At 44.3% G+C, this 16,250-nt stretch overlaps 1 protein-coding gene across 3 annotated transcripts in view; it reads left to right on the top strand.

Moving 5' to 3' along the window:
• Positions 1-71: 71 nt before the first annotated feature.
• The window catches only part of Atxn7 (ataxin 7), a 159,660-nt gene continuing 143,481 nt past the window's right edge, over positions 72-16,250 (top strand). The window contains exon 1 of one of the 3 annotated variants that reach the window (XM_087906297.1): positions 72-192. The gene's annotated coding sequence lies outside the window, so the exon portion shown is untranslated. The remainder of the gene's footprint in view (positions 193-16,250) is intronic. The other 2 variants (XM_087906299.1, XM_087906300.1) reach the window with 2 other exon arrangements.

Raw genomic sequence — 16,250 nt, 5'->3', positions numbered from 1 at the left:
GTCGCGCCGCCCCGCGCCGCGCCGCCGCCGCCGCGGGACCCGCGCTGTCCGCGCTCGCCGCTCTCCCCCGGGGGGCGCGGAGCGGCCGGCGGGTGAAGGGTGAGGCGGGCGCTGGCGGCTTGGCTCGCGCACCCCGCCGTCCCGCCCGGCCCGCGCCCACAGGCCGCCCTGGAGGCCGCGGCCAGCCGCCAGGTGAGCTCGGGGCTGCGCGTGCTCCGGGGTGGGGGAGTCTCTACGCCCGCCGCTCCGGGTGGTGACTGTCAATCACCGGCCGCCGGGAGCCGCTTGCGCCAGTGGGGGAGATGGGCGCCCACGCGCCGCGCGGCGGGTCTCGAACCCGGGTCCCCGAGGCGGGCGCGGCAAGCCGTCCTCCGGTCCTGAGCTCTGGCAGGTGCCGGGGAAGTGGGGGAAAGAAACTTGGCGACCTCTGGGAGGACTTTGCGCAGGACCAGGAGCTTAGGTCCTTGCGGTCCTCGCCCCTCACCCCGGTTTTTCCACGGTGCTGGAATCCAGATGGGGCGCCATCATTTTCATCTTATCTTTGCCTTTAACTGAAAGCTTCTTAACGGGAAGTCGAAAGTGTTAAGTGTCGGGGGAGGTGGCGCTGCCCATTGGAAACCTTGCTTGGGATCCCATATGTCAAAGCAAAGAGCCTTTATTTTAATCAAGTTTGCAAACTCGGTCTCTCAGCATGTCCAACATACTGGAATATCAGAGAGCCCCGAACTCAATTAGAATATCCCAGCACTTGGGAGGCAGAGGCAGGTGGATCTCTGTGAGTTCGAGGCCAGCCTGGTCTACAAGAGCTAGTTCCAGGACAGGCTCCAAAATCCCAGAGAAACCTATCTCGAAAAAAACCAAAAAAAAAAAAAAAAAAGTAGAAGAAGAATAGGGTTTTTATAGTAGTAGAGGTGGGGGTGAGGAGGTCTTTGAGGTTTAGGGCCCTGACATTTATCTAGGGGTGTCCTGTTGAGGTGCGCTGGCAGGTGTCTATCTACAACTCTTGGAATGCCAGGCATTTTCTTTGAATGGTCTGTTCTTGGGTGGGGGTCAGGCAATCTCGGCCTGCCAGGCATTGTCTCAGGGTAAACTATTGAGACTCCAGACTCCATTTGAATTCATCAATGACCAGAGTCTCAGGTGATAATGATTGGCAGTAAAGAACTTCCTTTGGGTGACCTGCCCAGACTTCGTGGCTGGCCCCCACATAGAGAACACAATTCCTGGGCACACGCTGCAGGTTCTACCATTGTCTCTCTGGAAAGATCACTGTGATTCTGCTTTGATTAGTGTCTCCTAAATGGAACCGTGTGAGCGGTGGGAGACAAGCCCCTAGGGGTACGGCTGACTTGACCTCAAACAGGCTAGAGTTACACCCAGAAGCGTGTTCGACTTTGGAACCCAGGTTTTCGTGATCCCAAGTCCCTTGCGTCTTCCGATTCTGCATAAAGCAATTGTGTGGGGGTCAGTTTGGTTGTTCATATTTCTTTCTTTTCTGAAGCGGACTCCGTGCATCTGCCCTGTGTTCTCTCAGTTCTTTAGTAGAAAACTTGGGATCATTCAGTGTATGGTCGTGAAGTGGTTTTTAACCTCTATGCACAACTATGTATATTGTCAAATACGTTACTGACTTCTGTTGCAAAGGCGGAAGATACCTTGAATGAAGTTTTTTTTGAGGCATAACTGACCTATTCTAAAAGCTGAAGCTGCAGTCCCTGACTTTTTGAAAGAGTATTGCCCTAAAGGCTGTTCATAACTTGGACTTTGAACCTGTTCATTTCCTTGATGTGAGAGGAAGGGTAATAGTAATCTTAAACTCAGCGAGGTGGTGGTGGCCATGCCTCTAATCACATCTGGGCTGACAGATCCATGAGCTGAGGCCAATCTGGGTCTAAATAAAGAGTTTGGGGCCAGCCACGGCTGCCTGCATAGGCACCCCAACATTTTGGTGGGGCGATTTCTTGTTTGAAAGGAAACTGTCAAGTAGTAAAAGGTTGCTTTTAGAAAGGCGTGTCTTGATCTTATCAGCACCTTGCTGACTTTGGAACGGTATTTGGTGATGTCAAATAGTGGTTAACGTTTTCATCAGAACCTTGCTCTGCCCCCTATGAGTTAAGCTTCTGTGAGACAAGGTCAGGTGAGCCAATGGCCAGACACTTTCGAAAGTTTATTTGATCGCTCACAATTTTGTTAATTAGGACTAGAAAGTTTTTAAGGCAGTAAAACCATAAGTAACACTTGAAAGTAAACATTTCTGAACATTCTCGGCTCAGGTGATTGAAGACCGAGTGGTAGGAAATATCTGTGCCTTTTGAAGGCACTGGAGTTTTTTCAAACCATATAATTTAATTTATTATGGCATTGACAAGAATCTATGAGTTGAACATCTGAGGATTCCTTTTATTATATGATATACATTGAAAGAACGTCTTGCCATGAAGCTTAGAAATGATCTTTTCATAGGCTAGACCCAAGCTCATACTTCTTTCTATTTCTTTTCTTTCCTTTCCTTTTCTTTCTTTAAAGGGAAATCTTGACGGGCAGAAACAGAACTGGGAAGTAACATGCTTTAAACTGCCAGACAGCTAACCTGAACTTGTAGGCCATAGTTTCAGTAGTTTACACCAAGCATTAGCTCCTTCTGTTCTGAGAATGGGAGTTAGTGTATTTATTTAGCATTTGCCTTTGGAAAACATAAAGACTGGCAAGAGAGCCAGGGCTTTGGTCTGTGTCCTTGCTGTCTCGGGGTTTCTACTGCTGTGGTAAGCATCTCAGCGTAGCCTGCCTGAGCAGCAGTGCTACACTTGGTGAGCTAGGCCCTCCCACATCAGCCATCAGTCAAGAACAGGCACCATAGTCTTGCCCACAGGCCCGACTCGTGTAGGCGTGTCTTAGGTTCCCTTTCAGCTCAAGGGTTATTTTGGTCTGTAGACCTTCAAGGGTCAGCAAATAATTTTTTTTTAGATTTGTTCATTTTATTTTACCTGTGTTTCGCCTATGTTATTCTCAAATCCGTGGGTCCCCACAAAAGCCAAAAAAGGAGACCAAGTCCCATATGTAAAAGCAAAGAGCCTTTATTTTAATCAAGTTTGCAAACTTGGTCTCTCCGCATGTCCAACGTATTGGAATATCTGGAGAGCCCCGAGCTCAATTAGAATAGGGTTTTATAGTAGTAAAGGTGGGGTGAGGGGTTTCTGAGGTTTTAAGACCCCTGATTGTCTGACATTGGTCTAGGGTTTCCTGGTGACTTTGAGCTGGCAGGTGTTTCTATCTACAGTGCTTGGAATGCCAGGAATTTCCTTTGAATGGTCTGTTCTTGGGTGGGGGTTGGATGATCTCAGCTTGTGGTTCCTCCTGCAGCCTGGCATCATCTCAGTAAAAAATTGAGAATCCAGCCTCCTTTGAAATTCATCTATGGCCAGAGTCCTGGGTGATAATGGTTGGAGGAAGTAAAAAATCTTCCTTTGGGTGACCTGCCCAGACTTAGACTATCATGGCTGGCCCTCACAGCCTACATGTATGTTTGTACACTACCACCACATGTGTGTTTGGTGCCTATGAAGGTCAGTAGAGGCCACTGGATCCCCTGGAACTGGAGTTACAGATGGTTGTGAGCCGCCACATGGGTGCTAGAAATTGAATCCGGGACCTTTGCAAGGGCATCAGGTGCTATTAACTGCTGAGCCCTGTACTTGTGACTCATACTTTTTGCTTTATATATATTTTTCTGAATATAGGATATGAAGTTATAAAAGAGATCCAGTATTTAAAAATAGATTTATCTTTTTACTAAATAAAACTGAACAGTTATTCAAGTATTTTATTTAATTTTTATATGTGCATGTAATGTGTTTTGATCAAATCTACACCCCTGCTCTCCAACCTCCTCCTTTTCCTCCAATTTCACGTACTCTCTCTTAATATTTACTTATTCTTCTGCATGTGTTTTGCCTGCCTGTATGTCTATAAACCATGTGTATGCCTGATGCCCATAGAGGCCAGATGAGGGTATCAGATCCCCTGGAACTGGAGTTATAGGTGTTTGGGGGAGACGGTGTGGGTGCTGGGAGTTGAATGTGGGCCTCCTGGAAAGCAGCCATTGCTCTTATCCACTGAGCCATTTCTCAAGCCCTCCATCCACGTCTTTTAAAATAACTTGATCCATTTGGTTCTATGTACATGTGCATGGGTATTGGACCTATTTCCCTAGATTGGGTAGCCTCGCAGGGCTTCCATCTCTGAAGAAAATGGACCCTCTCAGTAGCTCTCGGTTGCCAGTAGTTCCTCACTTAGAGATGGGACTTCACAATCCACCTTGGGTTTTTGGTGGGCTTCATCTTGTACATGTCCTCCCTGTGGCTCTCACAGTGTTTCTGCATACACCCTTCCTCATTGTTCCCTCAGCATTGGGGTTGGGGAGTGGTATAGATTGTTCCATGCCAACGTCAGAGCATCTGCACGCTGACTGGTTGGAGGTCTCCGTATTAATCACCATCTCCTGCAAAAGCATCTTCTCTGGTGAGTGTGGGGAGTTTCGCAGATCACTGAGCGTGAAGCTAAGGATGCAAGGGGCAGTTTATTACTATGTTCGTTTAGCAGAATAGTAATGTTAGGTCCTCTTCTAGAGCCTTTCGCCCAGAAGCCACATGTTTTTGTCCCAGTTATCAGTATCAGATATAGGATCCATATTGTGGAACAGGCTTTATATGCAATCAAAAATTGGTTGACTACACCCATAATGTTCATGCCACCTTCATACCTGTAGGTGTGTTTCGTCAGGCCAGTTGTAGATCTTTCGTCAGGCCAGCTGGGCAGGATGTCTTTCCCCCCCTCTAGCACACATAAACCCTTCTGACACCCTGGAAACTGGATGTAGCTGGCAAGTAGGGATACAGCTTCCAGGCCATTGCCAGTAGATTTTTCTATGCTCTGTGTGTCAGGTCTGTGGTGTTTTCAGCAGTAGGGTCTTACTGTCAGCTTCCGCAGGATGACCAAGAGCTATGATAATAGCCTATAATGTGGGGGGTTGAGTCTGTAGGAACTCATGGACCAATATCTCAGAAAAAGATAGCATTCTTGGCTCTGGGTTTTTTATTTGATACACTGGGACATCGGAGGATGTTGTCCCTTCCCACTCCTTGTGTATTGTTGGGTGACTCCTTTAAGCCCCTTTGTGTGTATGTGTGCTTTCTAGGAAGCCCCCACAAAACTCTTCTACCCTGGCTTCCCAAGAGCCACCCCAATTAGTCTTTCCTTTTCCATTACTCCTCCTTTCCCCTTCATACCACCATTGTTCTGGCCCCTTCCTGAGACCCTGCTCCTCTCATGTCCCCTTACCCTCTCCTCCCTTCTGTGGTCTTCAGTTTAAACACATCTATCTAAAGATTCAAAGCTAGCATCCTCAAATGAGAGAGAACAAATATCTGGCATTTGTCCTTCCCAGTCTGGGTTACCTCAAAATAATCATTTCTAGCTTCATTTATACCTGTAAATTTTAAAAATTCATTTATCTTTACCATGAATAGAATTCTATTGTGCAGATATACTACATTTTCATTGCCCATTCCTCTATTCATGGACACTAGTCTGTTTCTGCTCTTTTGCCAAGAGTGCAGCAGTGAGCATGTGTGAGTTCTCTGGGATGGGGTATGAAGTCCGGGCATGGTATAGCTGGATCACATGGTCAATTTGCAGCTTTTTTAGGCACTGCCACACTGATTTCCATAGTGGCTGCACATTTGCACTCCCATCCGGTAGTATTACCCTTTCCCCACATCCATGGGAAATAATTATTTCTAAGACCAAAACGAAAAACCTAGATCCTTGAGCTTCCAGAAGTTGTCTTCAGTCTGATTGGGTGGTGTCCAAGGTACAAAGGCACTTCCATTTTGTTCCAAAAGTTTAGCTTTGGCAGTTAGTTGGTAAGTCGTGTATACACACAAGGCACGCCAGCCTGACGTGCTAGTTCTGGCTGCACTGTGACTGACTTTATCGTAGCTAAGGGTTTGTGCTAGGTAAAGTGCAATTGAATAAGCAGAGTTGCGCTTGACACCAGCCTTCAAAATAAATGGTTCTTTTAACTCTACTCATTTCTCTATAGTAATTTTGCAATTTGCCTGGGAGATAATGATGCTGAGGAAGTGTATTTGTGCTGTGTTCGCCTGCAGAACCTGGTGGGAAAAACAACTTTTGATTAAAAACAGAGTGAAGTTCAAGCTTGGTTTTTGCACTCTGTGTCTCCTCCCCTTTTGGTCTTCTCATTTCCATCTGGATGTTGCCTACCTATTAGAGGTGTTCTGAGGGCTAGAGTTCTCTGCATGGAGTTCTGAGCCCATTGATTAACCCACAAGATTAGTTTATAAAACCATTAAAACATTTCTGAGTGAATCTGTATGATTGTGGGATATGATAATAATATGCATTATTTCCATACAGCTTAGGTGTTATCATGTAAAATGCTTTTTAAAAATCAAGTTTTCCAAACTGGAAGAGGTATGAGTGAGTGATTCTCATGTAGCCACTTACGGGAGGTTGGAAACACTGTGCTCGGCACAACAGCAGTGGTGGCTGTGGTGCAGGAAGGGAACAAGGAACCACTTTTTCTATGAACATGATATTTTTAACATTTGTTTTTCATTTCTAGTTTAAATGAGAAAAAAAACTAAGCTAAGAAATGAAAACATGTTTTCTAGTTCATCATCCCTAAAAAGTATGTCATTACCTCCTCCGTTTTGGTTGGAAGGTCCACCTGTGACTTTAGTTGTCCAATGTGCCCCTCTCTACCACACTGGTGTAAATCGAATTCAGGATCTCACACATGGCAAGCCATTGCTGTGCCACTGGGCTACACTTCCAACTCTCTGTGTTCAGTGAAAGATTGTGACTCGGGTGTCTGTCTTAGTTAGGGTCTCTATTGCTGTGAAGAGACACCAGGACCACAGCAACTCTTATAAAGAAAACATCTAACTGGGATGGCTGGCCCATTATCATCACGATGCGAAGCATGGCAGCGTGCAGGCAGATGTGGTGCTAGAGCTGAAAGTGCTACATCTTGCAGGCCACAGGAAGTCAACTGACTCATTGGATGGTATCCTGAACATAGGAAACCTCAAAGCTTGCCTCCCCAGTGACACACTTCCTCCAAGAAGGTCACACCCACTCCAACAAAGCCACACTCCTAATAGTGCCACTCCCTATGAGTACATTTAAGCTACCACAATATCTATTTTGATTTTTTTTGTTTTGTTTTGTTTTGTTTTTGTTTGTTTGTTTGTTTGTTTTTGATTTTTCAAGACAGGGTTTCTCTGTAGTTTTTGGTGCCTGTCCTGGAACTAGCTCTTGTAGACCAGGCTGGCCTCGAACTCACAGGGATTCGCCTGCCTCTGCCTCCCGAGTGCTGGGATTAAAGGCGTGCGCCACCACCGCCCGGCTTTGATTTTTTTTTATAGGAAAAGCAAGTTAAATGCTGAAGGAATCAGGGGCATTATGAATCAAAAAAAAATGAGATGTTCTGGATGACATATCTAAAATACCTTAGTAGGGCTGTCGTGGTGGTACATGCCTTTAATCCTAACTCTAGGGGCAGAAGCAGAGGCAGGCAAATCTCTAGGCCAGCCTGGTCTACATAGTGAGTCACAGGACAGTCAGGGATATAGAGAAAGACCTTGTTTTAAAACAAAACAAACAAAAGATGCCTTAGCTTTAAAAATAATTTGATGTCTGCTGTTTCTGTGGCCTTTGGCTATTCTCGTTCACATCACTGATTTTGGGTTGTGTAATAACTATCATTGTTGGCTTAAGCCTTGAGTTGGGATTTCACTCTCATTTCCCTAAACCCCTGGTTTGTTTTCCTTGGGCCAGAATGGACAAGAATTTTTAAATGGTTAAGATGGTTATTAAATAAGCTACCAGATGCAGAAGACCTTGCTCTTTCCAGAGCTCTAAGTGTCCAGAAGGTGGTAGACACTTTGAAGAGAAATTAATTCTCATCTTTAGGAAAGATACCAGGTTCCCTTTCAAAGGATGTCTTTGATCATCTCCATTCTGTCTTGACATTCTGAACTATCCACCTTTCTTTCAAAAATTTTAAATTTTTTAAAAATTCTTTTTGTGTGCAGGTGTGTGCATGTGTGCACATAACATGATGAACATGGTGTGCCCGCGGAGATGAGAGGAAAGCTAGCAGACTCTGCTCCTTCTGGAGGTCAGACTCAGGGACGGCTGGCGGCACCTTTGCCATGTCTTTCTAGCCCCATCATCCCACTTTGAATTCAGGAAGCCCTCCCACATCTTGTTTCCATGTTTGGCACTCCAGCATCTACTCTCTGTGAGACTGGAAGGTTATGTCAAAATTCCGACTGTATTATTGACCAAACCAAGAAAACCTCACAGATTTTGAGTTGTAATTTGTTTACAAGTTAGTTGGTTTCGTGGCCGAGAACAGCATCTCTGAAGGACCAGAAGGGGAATAATTTGAACCTTGTCATCTGTCTAGTTTTCTCTGCTTACTAAGTTCCACCCTTATAGCGAGAAATGAAGGGCTGTGGCTTTGTTACAGTAAATCTTTATAGACACATGCATTTGAATTTTACAAGTCTTTTTATGCCACAAGGTAGTTATTTTCAAGTATTTAAAAATATAAAAGTCATTCATACTTTGCACTTTTTTTGTGTAGACAGCCACGGGAGTTGCCTTGTGGACTGCCACTTGCACACTCCTAGATCTAGGCAGGTGTGGTAGTGTTACATACCGGTGATCCTCGTACTTGGGAGATGGAGGCAGGAGGATCAAGGGTATCTTCAACTGCATAGTAAGCTGGAAGCTAGCCTGGGACGTATGAGATCCTATCTCATCCCCTCTCTCCCACTAAATAAAAGAATAGTATAGAATAGTGACATCATCAAACCACACTCTACTGCATAGATGTGCTCACACTGCCCTTTGCTTCCCCATGTGTTTTGTGCTTTTGGTCTGGCAGCTTGATCCTACTGGATTCCCAGTAGGATAAACCTCTAGTCGGTATGTTGTTACTGGTCATTTGTGGCCCTTCTATCTCAGTGCATTACTGCAGGTATTAGTAGTTAATTTTATTTATTACTAAAGATGTTCTCACCTTGCCCGTTTTCTGCAAAGCTTGATGATTGAAATCTGTGTGTATGTGATGGCCTTCAGGAGAATCCCTGCCTTTGCTGTTGTCTTACAATGTTCCAGTTGCCCTCCTTTACCTGGAAGGGAAAGTTGTCAATGTGGCCCTTCAGCCTGCTAACTAGACCCTTCCTGACCTTAAGGGAATCTGTATCCTGGTTCTCATGGTTAAATACAGTACACAAATCTTCCTCTTGTGTACTCCCTGGGGATTAGCTCCAGATTGACATGTACAGAACATGCAGATACATACATCTGTGTGTAATTTAGCTGACAGTCCATGTTGCTCTAGGGATGCTTTTCTTCTTCTTCTTCTTCTTCTTCTTCTTCTTCTTCTTCTTCTTCTTCTTCTTCTTCTTCTTCTTCTTCTTCTTCTTCTTCTTTCTTTCTTCTTCTTCTTCTTCTTCTTCTTCTTCTTCTTCCTTCTTCTTCCTTCTTCCTTCTTCCTTCTTCTTCCTTCTTCTTCTTCCTCCTTCTTCTTCCTCCTTCTTCTTCCTCCTTCTTCTTCCTCCTTCTTCTTCCTCCTCCTCCTCCTTCTTCTTCTTCTTCTTCTTCTTCTTCTTCTTCTTCTTCTTCTTCTTCTTCTCTTCCTCCTCCTCCTCCTGCTGCTCCTTCTGTTTCTTCTGCTTTTTTGTTACTTCTGCTTCTCCTCTCCTCCTCCTCCTTTTTTTTTTTTAACTTTTCAAGACAGGGATTTCTCTGTATAACAGCCCTGGCTATCCTGGAACTAACTCTTGTACACCAGGCTGACCTTGAACTCACAGAGATTCTCTTGCCTCTGCCTCCCACGTGCTAGCGCTAGGATTAAAGGCGTGCGCCGCCACTGCCCAGCTGAGAACAGCTTCTCTCAGTGTCTCTTTTTCATTCCCTTTGGCCTGTCTCTTGGCCCTTGGATAGGATGCAGATTTGGTGACAGGTAACTGCTCTGGTTGTTGTGGGTTTTTTTCCCCCCTTTTCTGTCTTTCAACATTTTTTACTCATTTGCTTGTTTTGAAGCAAGTATATTTTAGAGCTTAATGTTTTAAAGCTGCATCATGCTAAAAAGCAAATCACTCAACAGTATCAGGAATTTTAGAATTTCCTCCTGTTCAAGCATAAGCCTAATATGGTGTCAGAGAGGCGAGTCAGAATTTTACATATTTAGTGATGCAATACAATCAAGAATTTTGTTTCCTTTTTATGAAGGTACTGTCTTGATCAAGGTATGTAAATGAGAGATACCTTACTCTTGACATTTAGGGATTTTCTTGCTATTTGAAAATTAAATTTGAGCTGGGTGTTGGTGGCACACACCTTTAATCCCAGCTTTCGGGAGGCAGAGGCGGGCCTGGTCTACAAGACCTAGTTCCAGGACAGCTAGAGCTGTTACACATTAAATTTGAAGCCAAGCATAGTGACTGATGCCTTTAGTCCCAGCACTCAGAAGAGAGAGGTGGGGATGGAGGCAGGAAGATCTGTGTGAGTTCAAGGCCAGTTTACATAGAGTTCCAGAGACACATAGTGAGACACCACCACTCCCCCCCCCCCCGAAAGAAAACAAACTAAACTTGATTCATATTTTGGAAGACAGTTTGGAAAATGCAAATCTCAAGTCATTAAGAAAATATTTAGAAGTATCCATCTAGGAAATTACAGAAAGAGTTACTCAATCATGCACAGACGTATCCCTCAGACTAACCCCTTCCTTACAGCTTGAGCATCAGACCATAAAGTGTTTTCTAAATATATCTCTGGTAAAGGATGTTACGGCCCATTCATAGTGTATGTGAAGTCTTTAAGAAAGATGATGCAGGTCAACATTTATTGGTACGGACTCACATTTAGATGAAAATAGCACTGTGTGAGAGAATGTTTGGTGGAGTTTTCTGGGATGGGCAAACTCTGTAAATACAGCTAAGGAACTGTTCCTCTATAATCAAGGGGAAAATGATAAAGCTATTAAAGAATAGGCACGGTAACTGAAAACATTTCCTATTTGTTGCTAAATGAGCTCTTATTCTCTGTAATAACTAATTCAATTGATAGTCTATGTTGTGATGAACCAATTAAACACACTTCCTCATGTAGCTTTAAGGGGGTTTTCTGTATCAGTTATATTTTTTAGATTCCTTGAATAGGAGAAAAGAATGTACCCAGAACTAGAAGAACTGAAAACATGCACACAGGTTTCCCCATCGCTAAGGCTAATATGCTGTGCCTCATTTTAGGTGTTGATTTCCTATGTACTCTCAACGAAATTTTCCTGGAATGGTAGCCCGAGCAGAGCAGCGAAAAGTGTGTGTTTCCCCACTTGCTCCGCTACTTTATCCAGGGAGACCTCACCTTCCTTGTCTGTAAAGCAAGGGAATAGCATTGCAAATTGTTGAGAAGGTGTAAGGATGAGATAAAGGCTTAGCAGAGTACCACATGCTTGGTAGAAGCTGAGCAGGAAGAAGCCAGGGAACGATGCAGGTGGAGTAGCTAACAGCTGTCTTGGTTAATAATAATGGAGCTAACTGCTTGCGTTGGGCAGAAGCTTTTCTGGACATGTTCACCACACTAACCAGACCAGATCTTTTTGTGGACGCTATGCAAAAACAGACAAAAAAGTGTTTAGGGTTAACAGCTCTCTAGCGTGGAATCACTCCTTTATAAAATGAATGGTAGCTTTATGGAACTATTTGCTTTTTGCCATGTTTGCTGGACTTTTGAGAATTTCACCATCTTTGAAGTCTTTGAAAAGAAAATGCTGGTGTTGGTGAAGAGGAGAATGTGGGCTGACTTTAGGTTCTGAGTGAAGTTTCATTAGTGTTTTTAGCCACTTGCCTTCAGTTTAACTCAGCTATGTTGTATCTGCCTTAACCACAGCCAGACTTTTACTTTCATATCACTGTTACCTTAGCTTGAGAGTGGGGTCCAGTTTTCTTTCCTGAGATACAGTTTAGTGTTTATATGGAATTAACCTTGACATCGTCATGAAGAGTTAAATGTAGCCGCATTTGGCTGTGATGTAGTTACTCATTGATTATAACACATTTAACAAGTTATTATAGGAAATTTTAGGAAATGTAATGAAGCATGTCCATCAATTGTGTATTCCCCACTAACAAACTATTCCAAAACACTGTGGCTTGAAACAACCATCATTTTATTTTCCTTTTAAGATATTAAATTTTTTTCATGTATGTACCTGGATTTGTGTGAGTATAAGGGAAGGGAGAGCATGGGCCCTTGGATCCATTCCCTGGAACTGGGGTTATAGGTGGCTGTGAGCTGATCTTTGTGGGTGTTAGCGACCAAACTCGGGTCCTCTAGAAGAACGAAGTTTTTGTAGCTACTGCGGCGTCTGGCTGTCGTCGTCCCCCACCCTACCCCGTTTTAGTTTCTTTGACTTAGTTAGGGGTGTGCAGTTGTGCACTGATTGCCTTCTCTGACATTATTTGTGCTGCTCTCGTCATCTGCTAGCCTGGAGCTCTTCATCTGACTAGTCACCTCTCAGCTTCATGTGCTCTCAGCTTCCAGCAGGCAGGTCAGGTTTCCAAGCAGAGAGGCACCATGTTCCAAGAAGGCAAGAGCTATAGACTTCTAGAGGGCTTGATTTAAGAGTCACCCAGTGTCACTCTGTCAGATCTGGTCAGAGCAAGTCACAAGGTCAGCCTGGACTCAAGGGTCAAAAGTAGACAGTGGGGTTTTAATGAGTAAGACCACAAACAGGCAGAGCAGACTTAGTCATCTGTGTATGTGGGGGTGGGGGGGGCACGACTGCCTGTTTGCCCTTATGCTGAGACGGCCTGATGAATGCTCTTCTGAGGATAGTGCTGCACACTTCTTCCTCAGAGCTAACTCTGGGGGCGGGGTCATAACCGTGTGCGGTGGGTATTATCATCACAGTGTACAGCTGTGGAAAGGGGGTTTGGGGCGTAAATAGTATTTGTTCAGTTACTTGCAGGTCCTATATATTATGGTTGGTTGAGCCCTACTCCAGTTCTTCTTAACCTTATTATTAAGTACCCATTTGGGAGAGGGAAACGAGAAGTGAAAGCATATCTTTAAAAAAATCTCAAAAAAAAAAAAACTCAACACCTTGAAATTTTGCATGAATTTTATACTCAATGGTACAGTCCTATCTTATCATAAAAGTATTAGGTTTTTGTCAGTCAATTTAAAACTGACCCCTTAAGTCTCTGAAGAAAATGAATTCTCCTACATTAAACATTATAGCAACCAGGAAAAGGTTTGGGTTGTAGGCACTCGAAATGAAATCTGACTGCCTGAATGAAAAGGAGATGGTACAGCTTCCATATTGGTGCAGCTGCTGGGTAAATTGGCCTCAGAGTTGAAAAGACCTGGAGTAGCTTTGGGAACCTAGGTAGCAGGAATTTAGGGACATCTTTTCAGGACTCTGAAGTAGCAACCTTACCAATAGTTTTTAAATTGCCCTCTGAAAGTACATATTAGATCCAGTCAGGGTTCTGCAGGGGTGTGGGTTATTGACTCACTGAGATGGTATGCAGTGGGAGACTTGTCATTCCCCAGCAGTAGGAAAAGACATAGGGCAGGTAAACCACAGACATCTACACAGGGAGTGATTGCTTTGTGCATTTGTCGGTCCCATCCAGTGTTTGTAACTCTTGAGGCTCCCTAATTGAGCCTTTCCCAAGTCCATATATCTCCGAAGTTTTTTGTTTTTTTTTTTTAAGGAGGAGTTGCCATATTTTTAAATCTATTTTTGAGAATTCATATATGTATATGATGTATTTCGATCAAATTTATTTTTCCATTGTCCTCCTAACTTCTCCCAAATCACCCCATACCCTACACCCCTCTTTAACTTCTTGTCCTTTTTATTTTATTTTAACTAATCCACTAATCCTATATAGTCTTTGGTGGGGTGAAACTACCAGGGGACATACCCTGAAAGAAAACTGATTTTCCCTCCGCTAGAAGCTGTGAACTATCAGTAGCTTCCTCACTAGAGATGGGAGTGGTGAGCTCCTGACCCCATCCATGTTTCTCCAAAAATTCCTTTTTTTTTTTTTTTTTGGTTTTTCGAGACAGGGTTTCTCTGTAGCTTTGGTGCCTATCCTGGAACTAGCTCTTGTAGACCAGGCTGGCCTCAAACTCTCAGAGATCCACCTATCTTTGCCTCCTGAGTGCTCAGATTAAAGGCATGTGCCACCATTACCTAGCCTCTCCAAAGATTCTTACAGCCCTGTTTGGGAAGTGTTACTTGTCAATTTATCTGACTTACTTTCTAAGTGGTAAAACTATTTTTCCAAGGTCTTGCATTTCCTCAATTTTATTTAATTTTAACTGTTGCTAAGGTTTTACTGCCATGAGGGTTAAACTCAAGGCCTCATTACCCTTGAGTTTTATTCTTAACCTTTCCCTCATTAGTCTTCCTCCTCCTCTTCTCTTAAGACAACATAATATATGTTTTCTAACTTAGCATTGGTAGCAGCCTCACTGTTAGATTCTTACACAGGGATCTTGTTAAGTCCCAGTTAAATGAATCAGTTCTTTAAACCGTCCTGTAGTTGTTTTCCTTTCTGTAGTCGGCCTGCTCATTGCAGTGTCCTAATATTTCAGGCGTTCTTCTCTTTGGTCATAAGCTGAAGGGCCAACCTGCAGTCATATATAGTTCTGACACATGCAGGGGAAGCCACATTTCAAGCACAGCGCACGTTCAGTATGATTTTATTTGTATATTTTCCTGTGTATTTCTCTGTGTTTCCTAATCTTAAGAAGTCAGGAAAAGGCCACTGTTTTTTGTTTTTCAGCTAATGGTATGGTAGAAAGAAGAGCAGGTTTCCCTCCAACACGGGACTGTTGGGAGTGGCCATCATCTTGATGAATTCTTGGTGCTGCTTGTATGGGTTCTTAAGGTTTTGGGTTGAGTTCGAAGTGTACAGACTAATGTTTGGCTGTCTTTACACGAGGTCCCCGTCTGATTGTGGGGACACTGCTGTTTGCGTCTGCCCGTTTGGGCCACTGTAACCAAGTATGGTGTACTAAGACATTTGCCTGGGGAGTCCACACAGTAAGGGCTAGGTGAAGGGGCCCTGGGGAATCCACACAGTAAGGGCTGGGAGGGGGGGGGCTGGGGAGTCCACACAGTAAGGGCTGGGTGAGGGGGGCCCTGGGAGTCCACACAATAAGGGCTGGGTGAGGGGGGCCCTGGGGAGTCCACACAGTAAGAGCTGGGTGAGGGGGGCCCTGGGGAGTCCACACAGTAAGAGCTGGGTGAGGGGGCTTCCTGAAGGAAGATACACTTCCTGCTTTCGTGCTTTCGCTGGAAAGGGCAGCTGAGCTCCTGTACACTGACTGACTCGTTCAGAGCTCGTGCACCATCCTGAGGTCTCAACCCTCCTGAACTTTCCAAATGCTACACCAACTAGCAGCTTCCAACAGCAGTTCCTGGGAGTTCAGGGTTTCAGCAAATGAATTCGGAAGAGACAGGTATCCAAACAGGGCAGACAGTAAGGAATGATGGTATCTGGTAGTCACTGTGGTAACTGGTGGCAGCTTGTTCTTGCCCGGTGTCTTTCTGTTCCACCTCCACCACTCCCGTAGCCATTTGAGAAACTTATTTTCCTGTCTCTGGCTGTGATTATTAGCTGGGTTTGAAGTGCCTCTTGGAGCCCTTGAGTCTGGACGTTTTACATGCTCACTGTGTAATTACCACCTTGTGGTGTAGTCGCATGTCCTCTCAGGCCCTGGACTCTCTTTAAATGGCCTCACTGTTCCCTAGCATTCAGGTTTGCTACAGAAGAGGTCTGGAGAGGGGTACGCTTGACGCTGTTCACCTAAGGTTTGCAGTAGTGTCTGTAACAGTAGGGCCGTGTATTTGTCTCTTCTCCCATTGCATTTAAAGTTTCATTGTAATCTGAACTATAGACTGGTCTGTAAAGTAGTATGTAGTTGGTCTTTTTGGCTAGGTCTTTGCAAACAAAGGCACCTCAGTATGTAAAATCTTATTTGAGTACTTACTACTAGTCTTTGAAGCCATCTTTTCCTAGTTTGTTTCAGGCATGGGTTTTTACAGCAAAGCTATCCTTTTTTCCCCTGCATCTTTAGTTTGTCTCGTGGTTTTTAAAGATGTTTTGAAATCATAGAATCCTTGAATT

The sequence above is a fragment of the Myodes glareolus genome, chromosome 5 (genome assembly GCF_982192425.1).
Source record: "Myodes glareolus chromosome 5, mMyoGla1.1, whole genome shotgun sequence".
Taxonomy (NCBI): domain Eukaryota; kingdom Metazoa; phylum Chordata; class Mammalia; order Rodentia; family Cricetidae; genus Myodes; species Myodes glareolus.
Note: the sequence above shows the minus strand (reverse complement) of the source record. Positions and strands in the feature narration are given on the sequence as shown.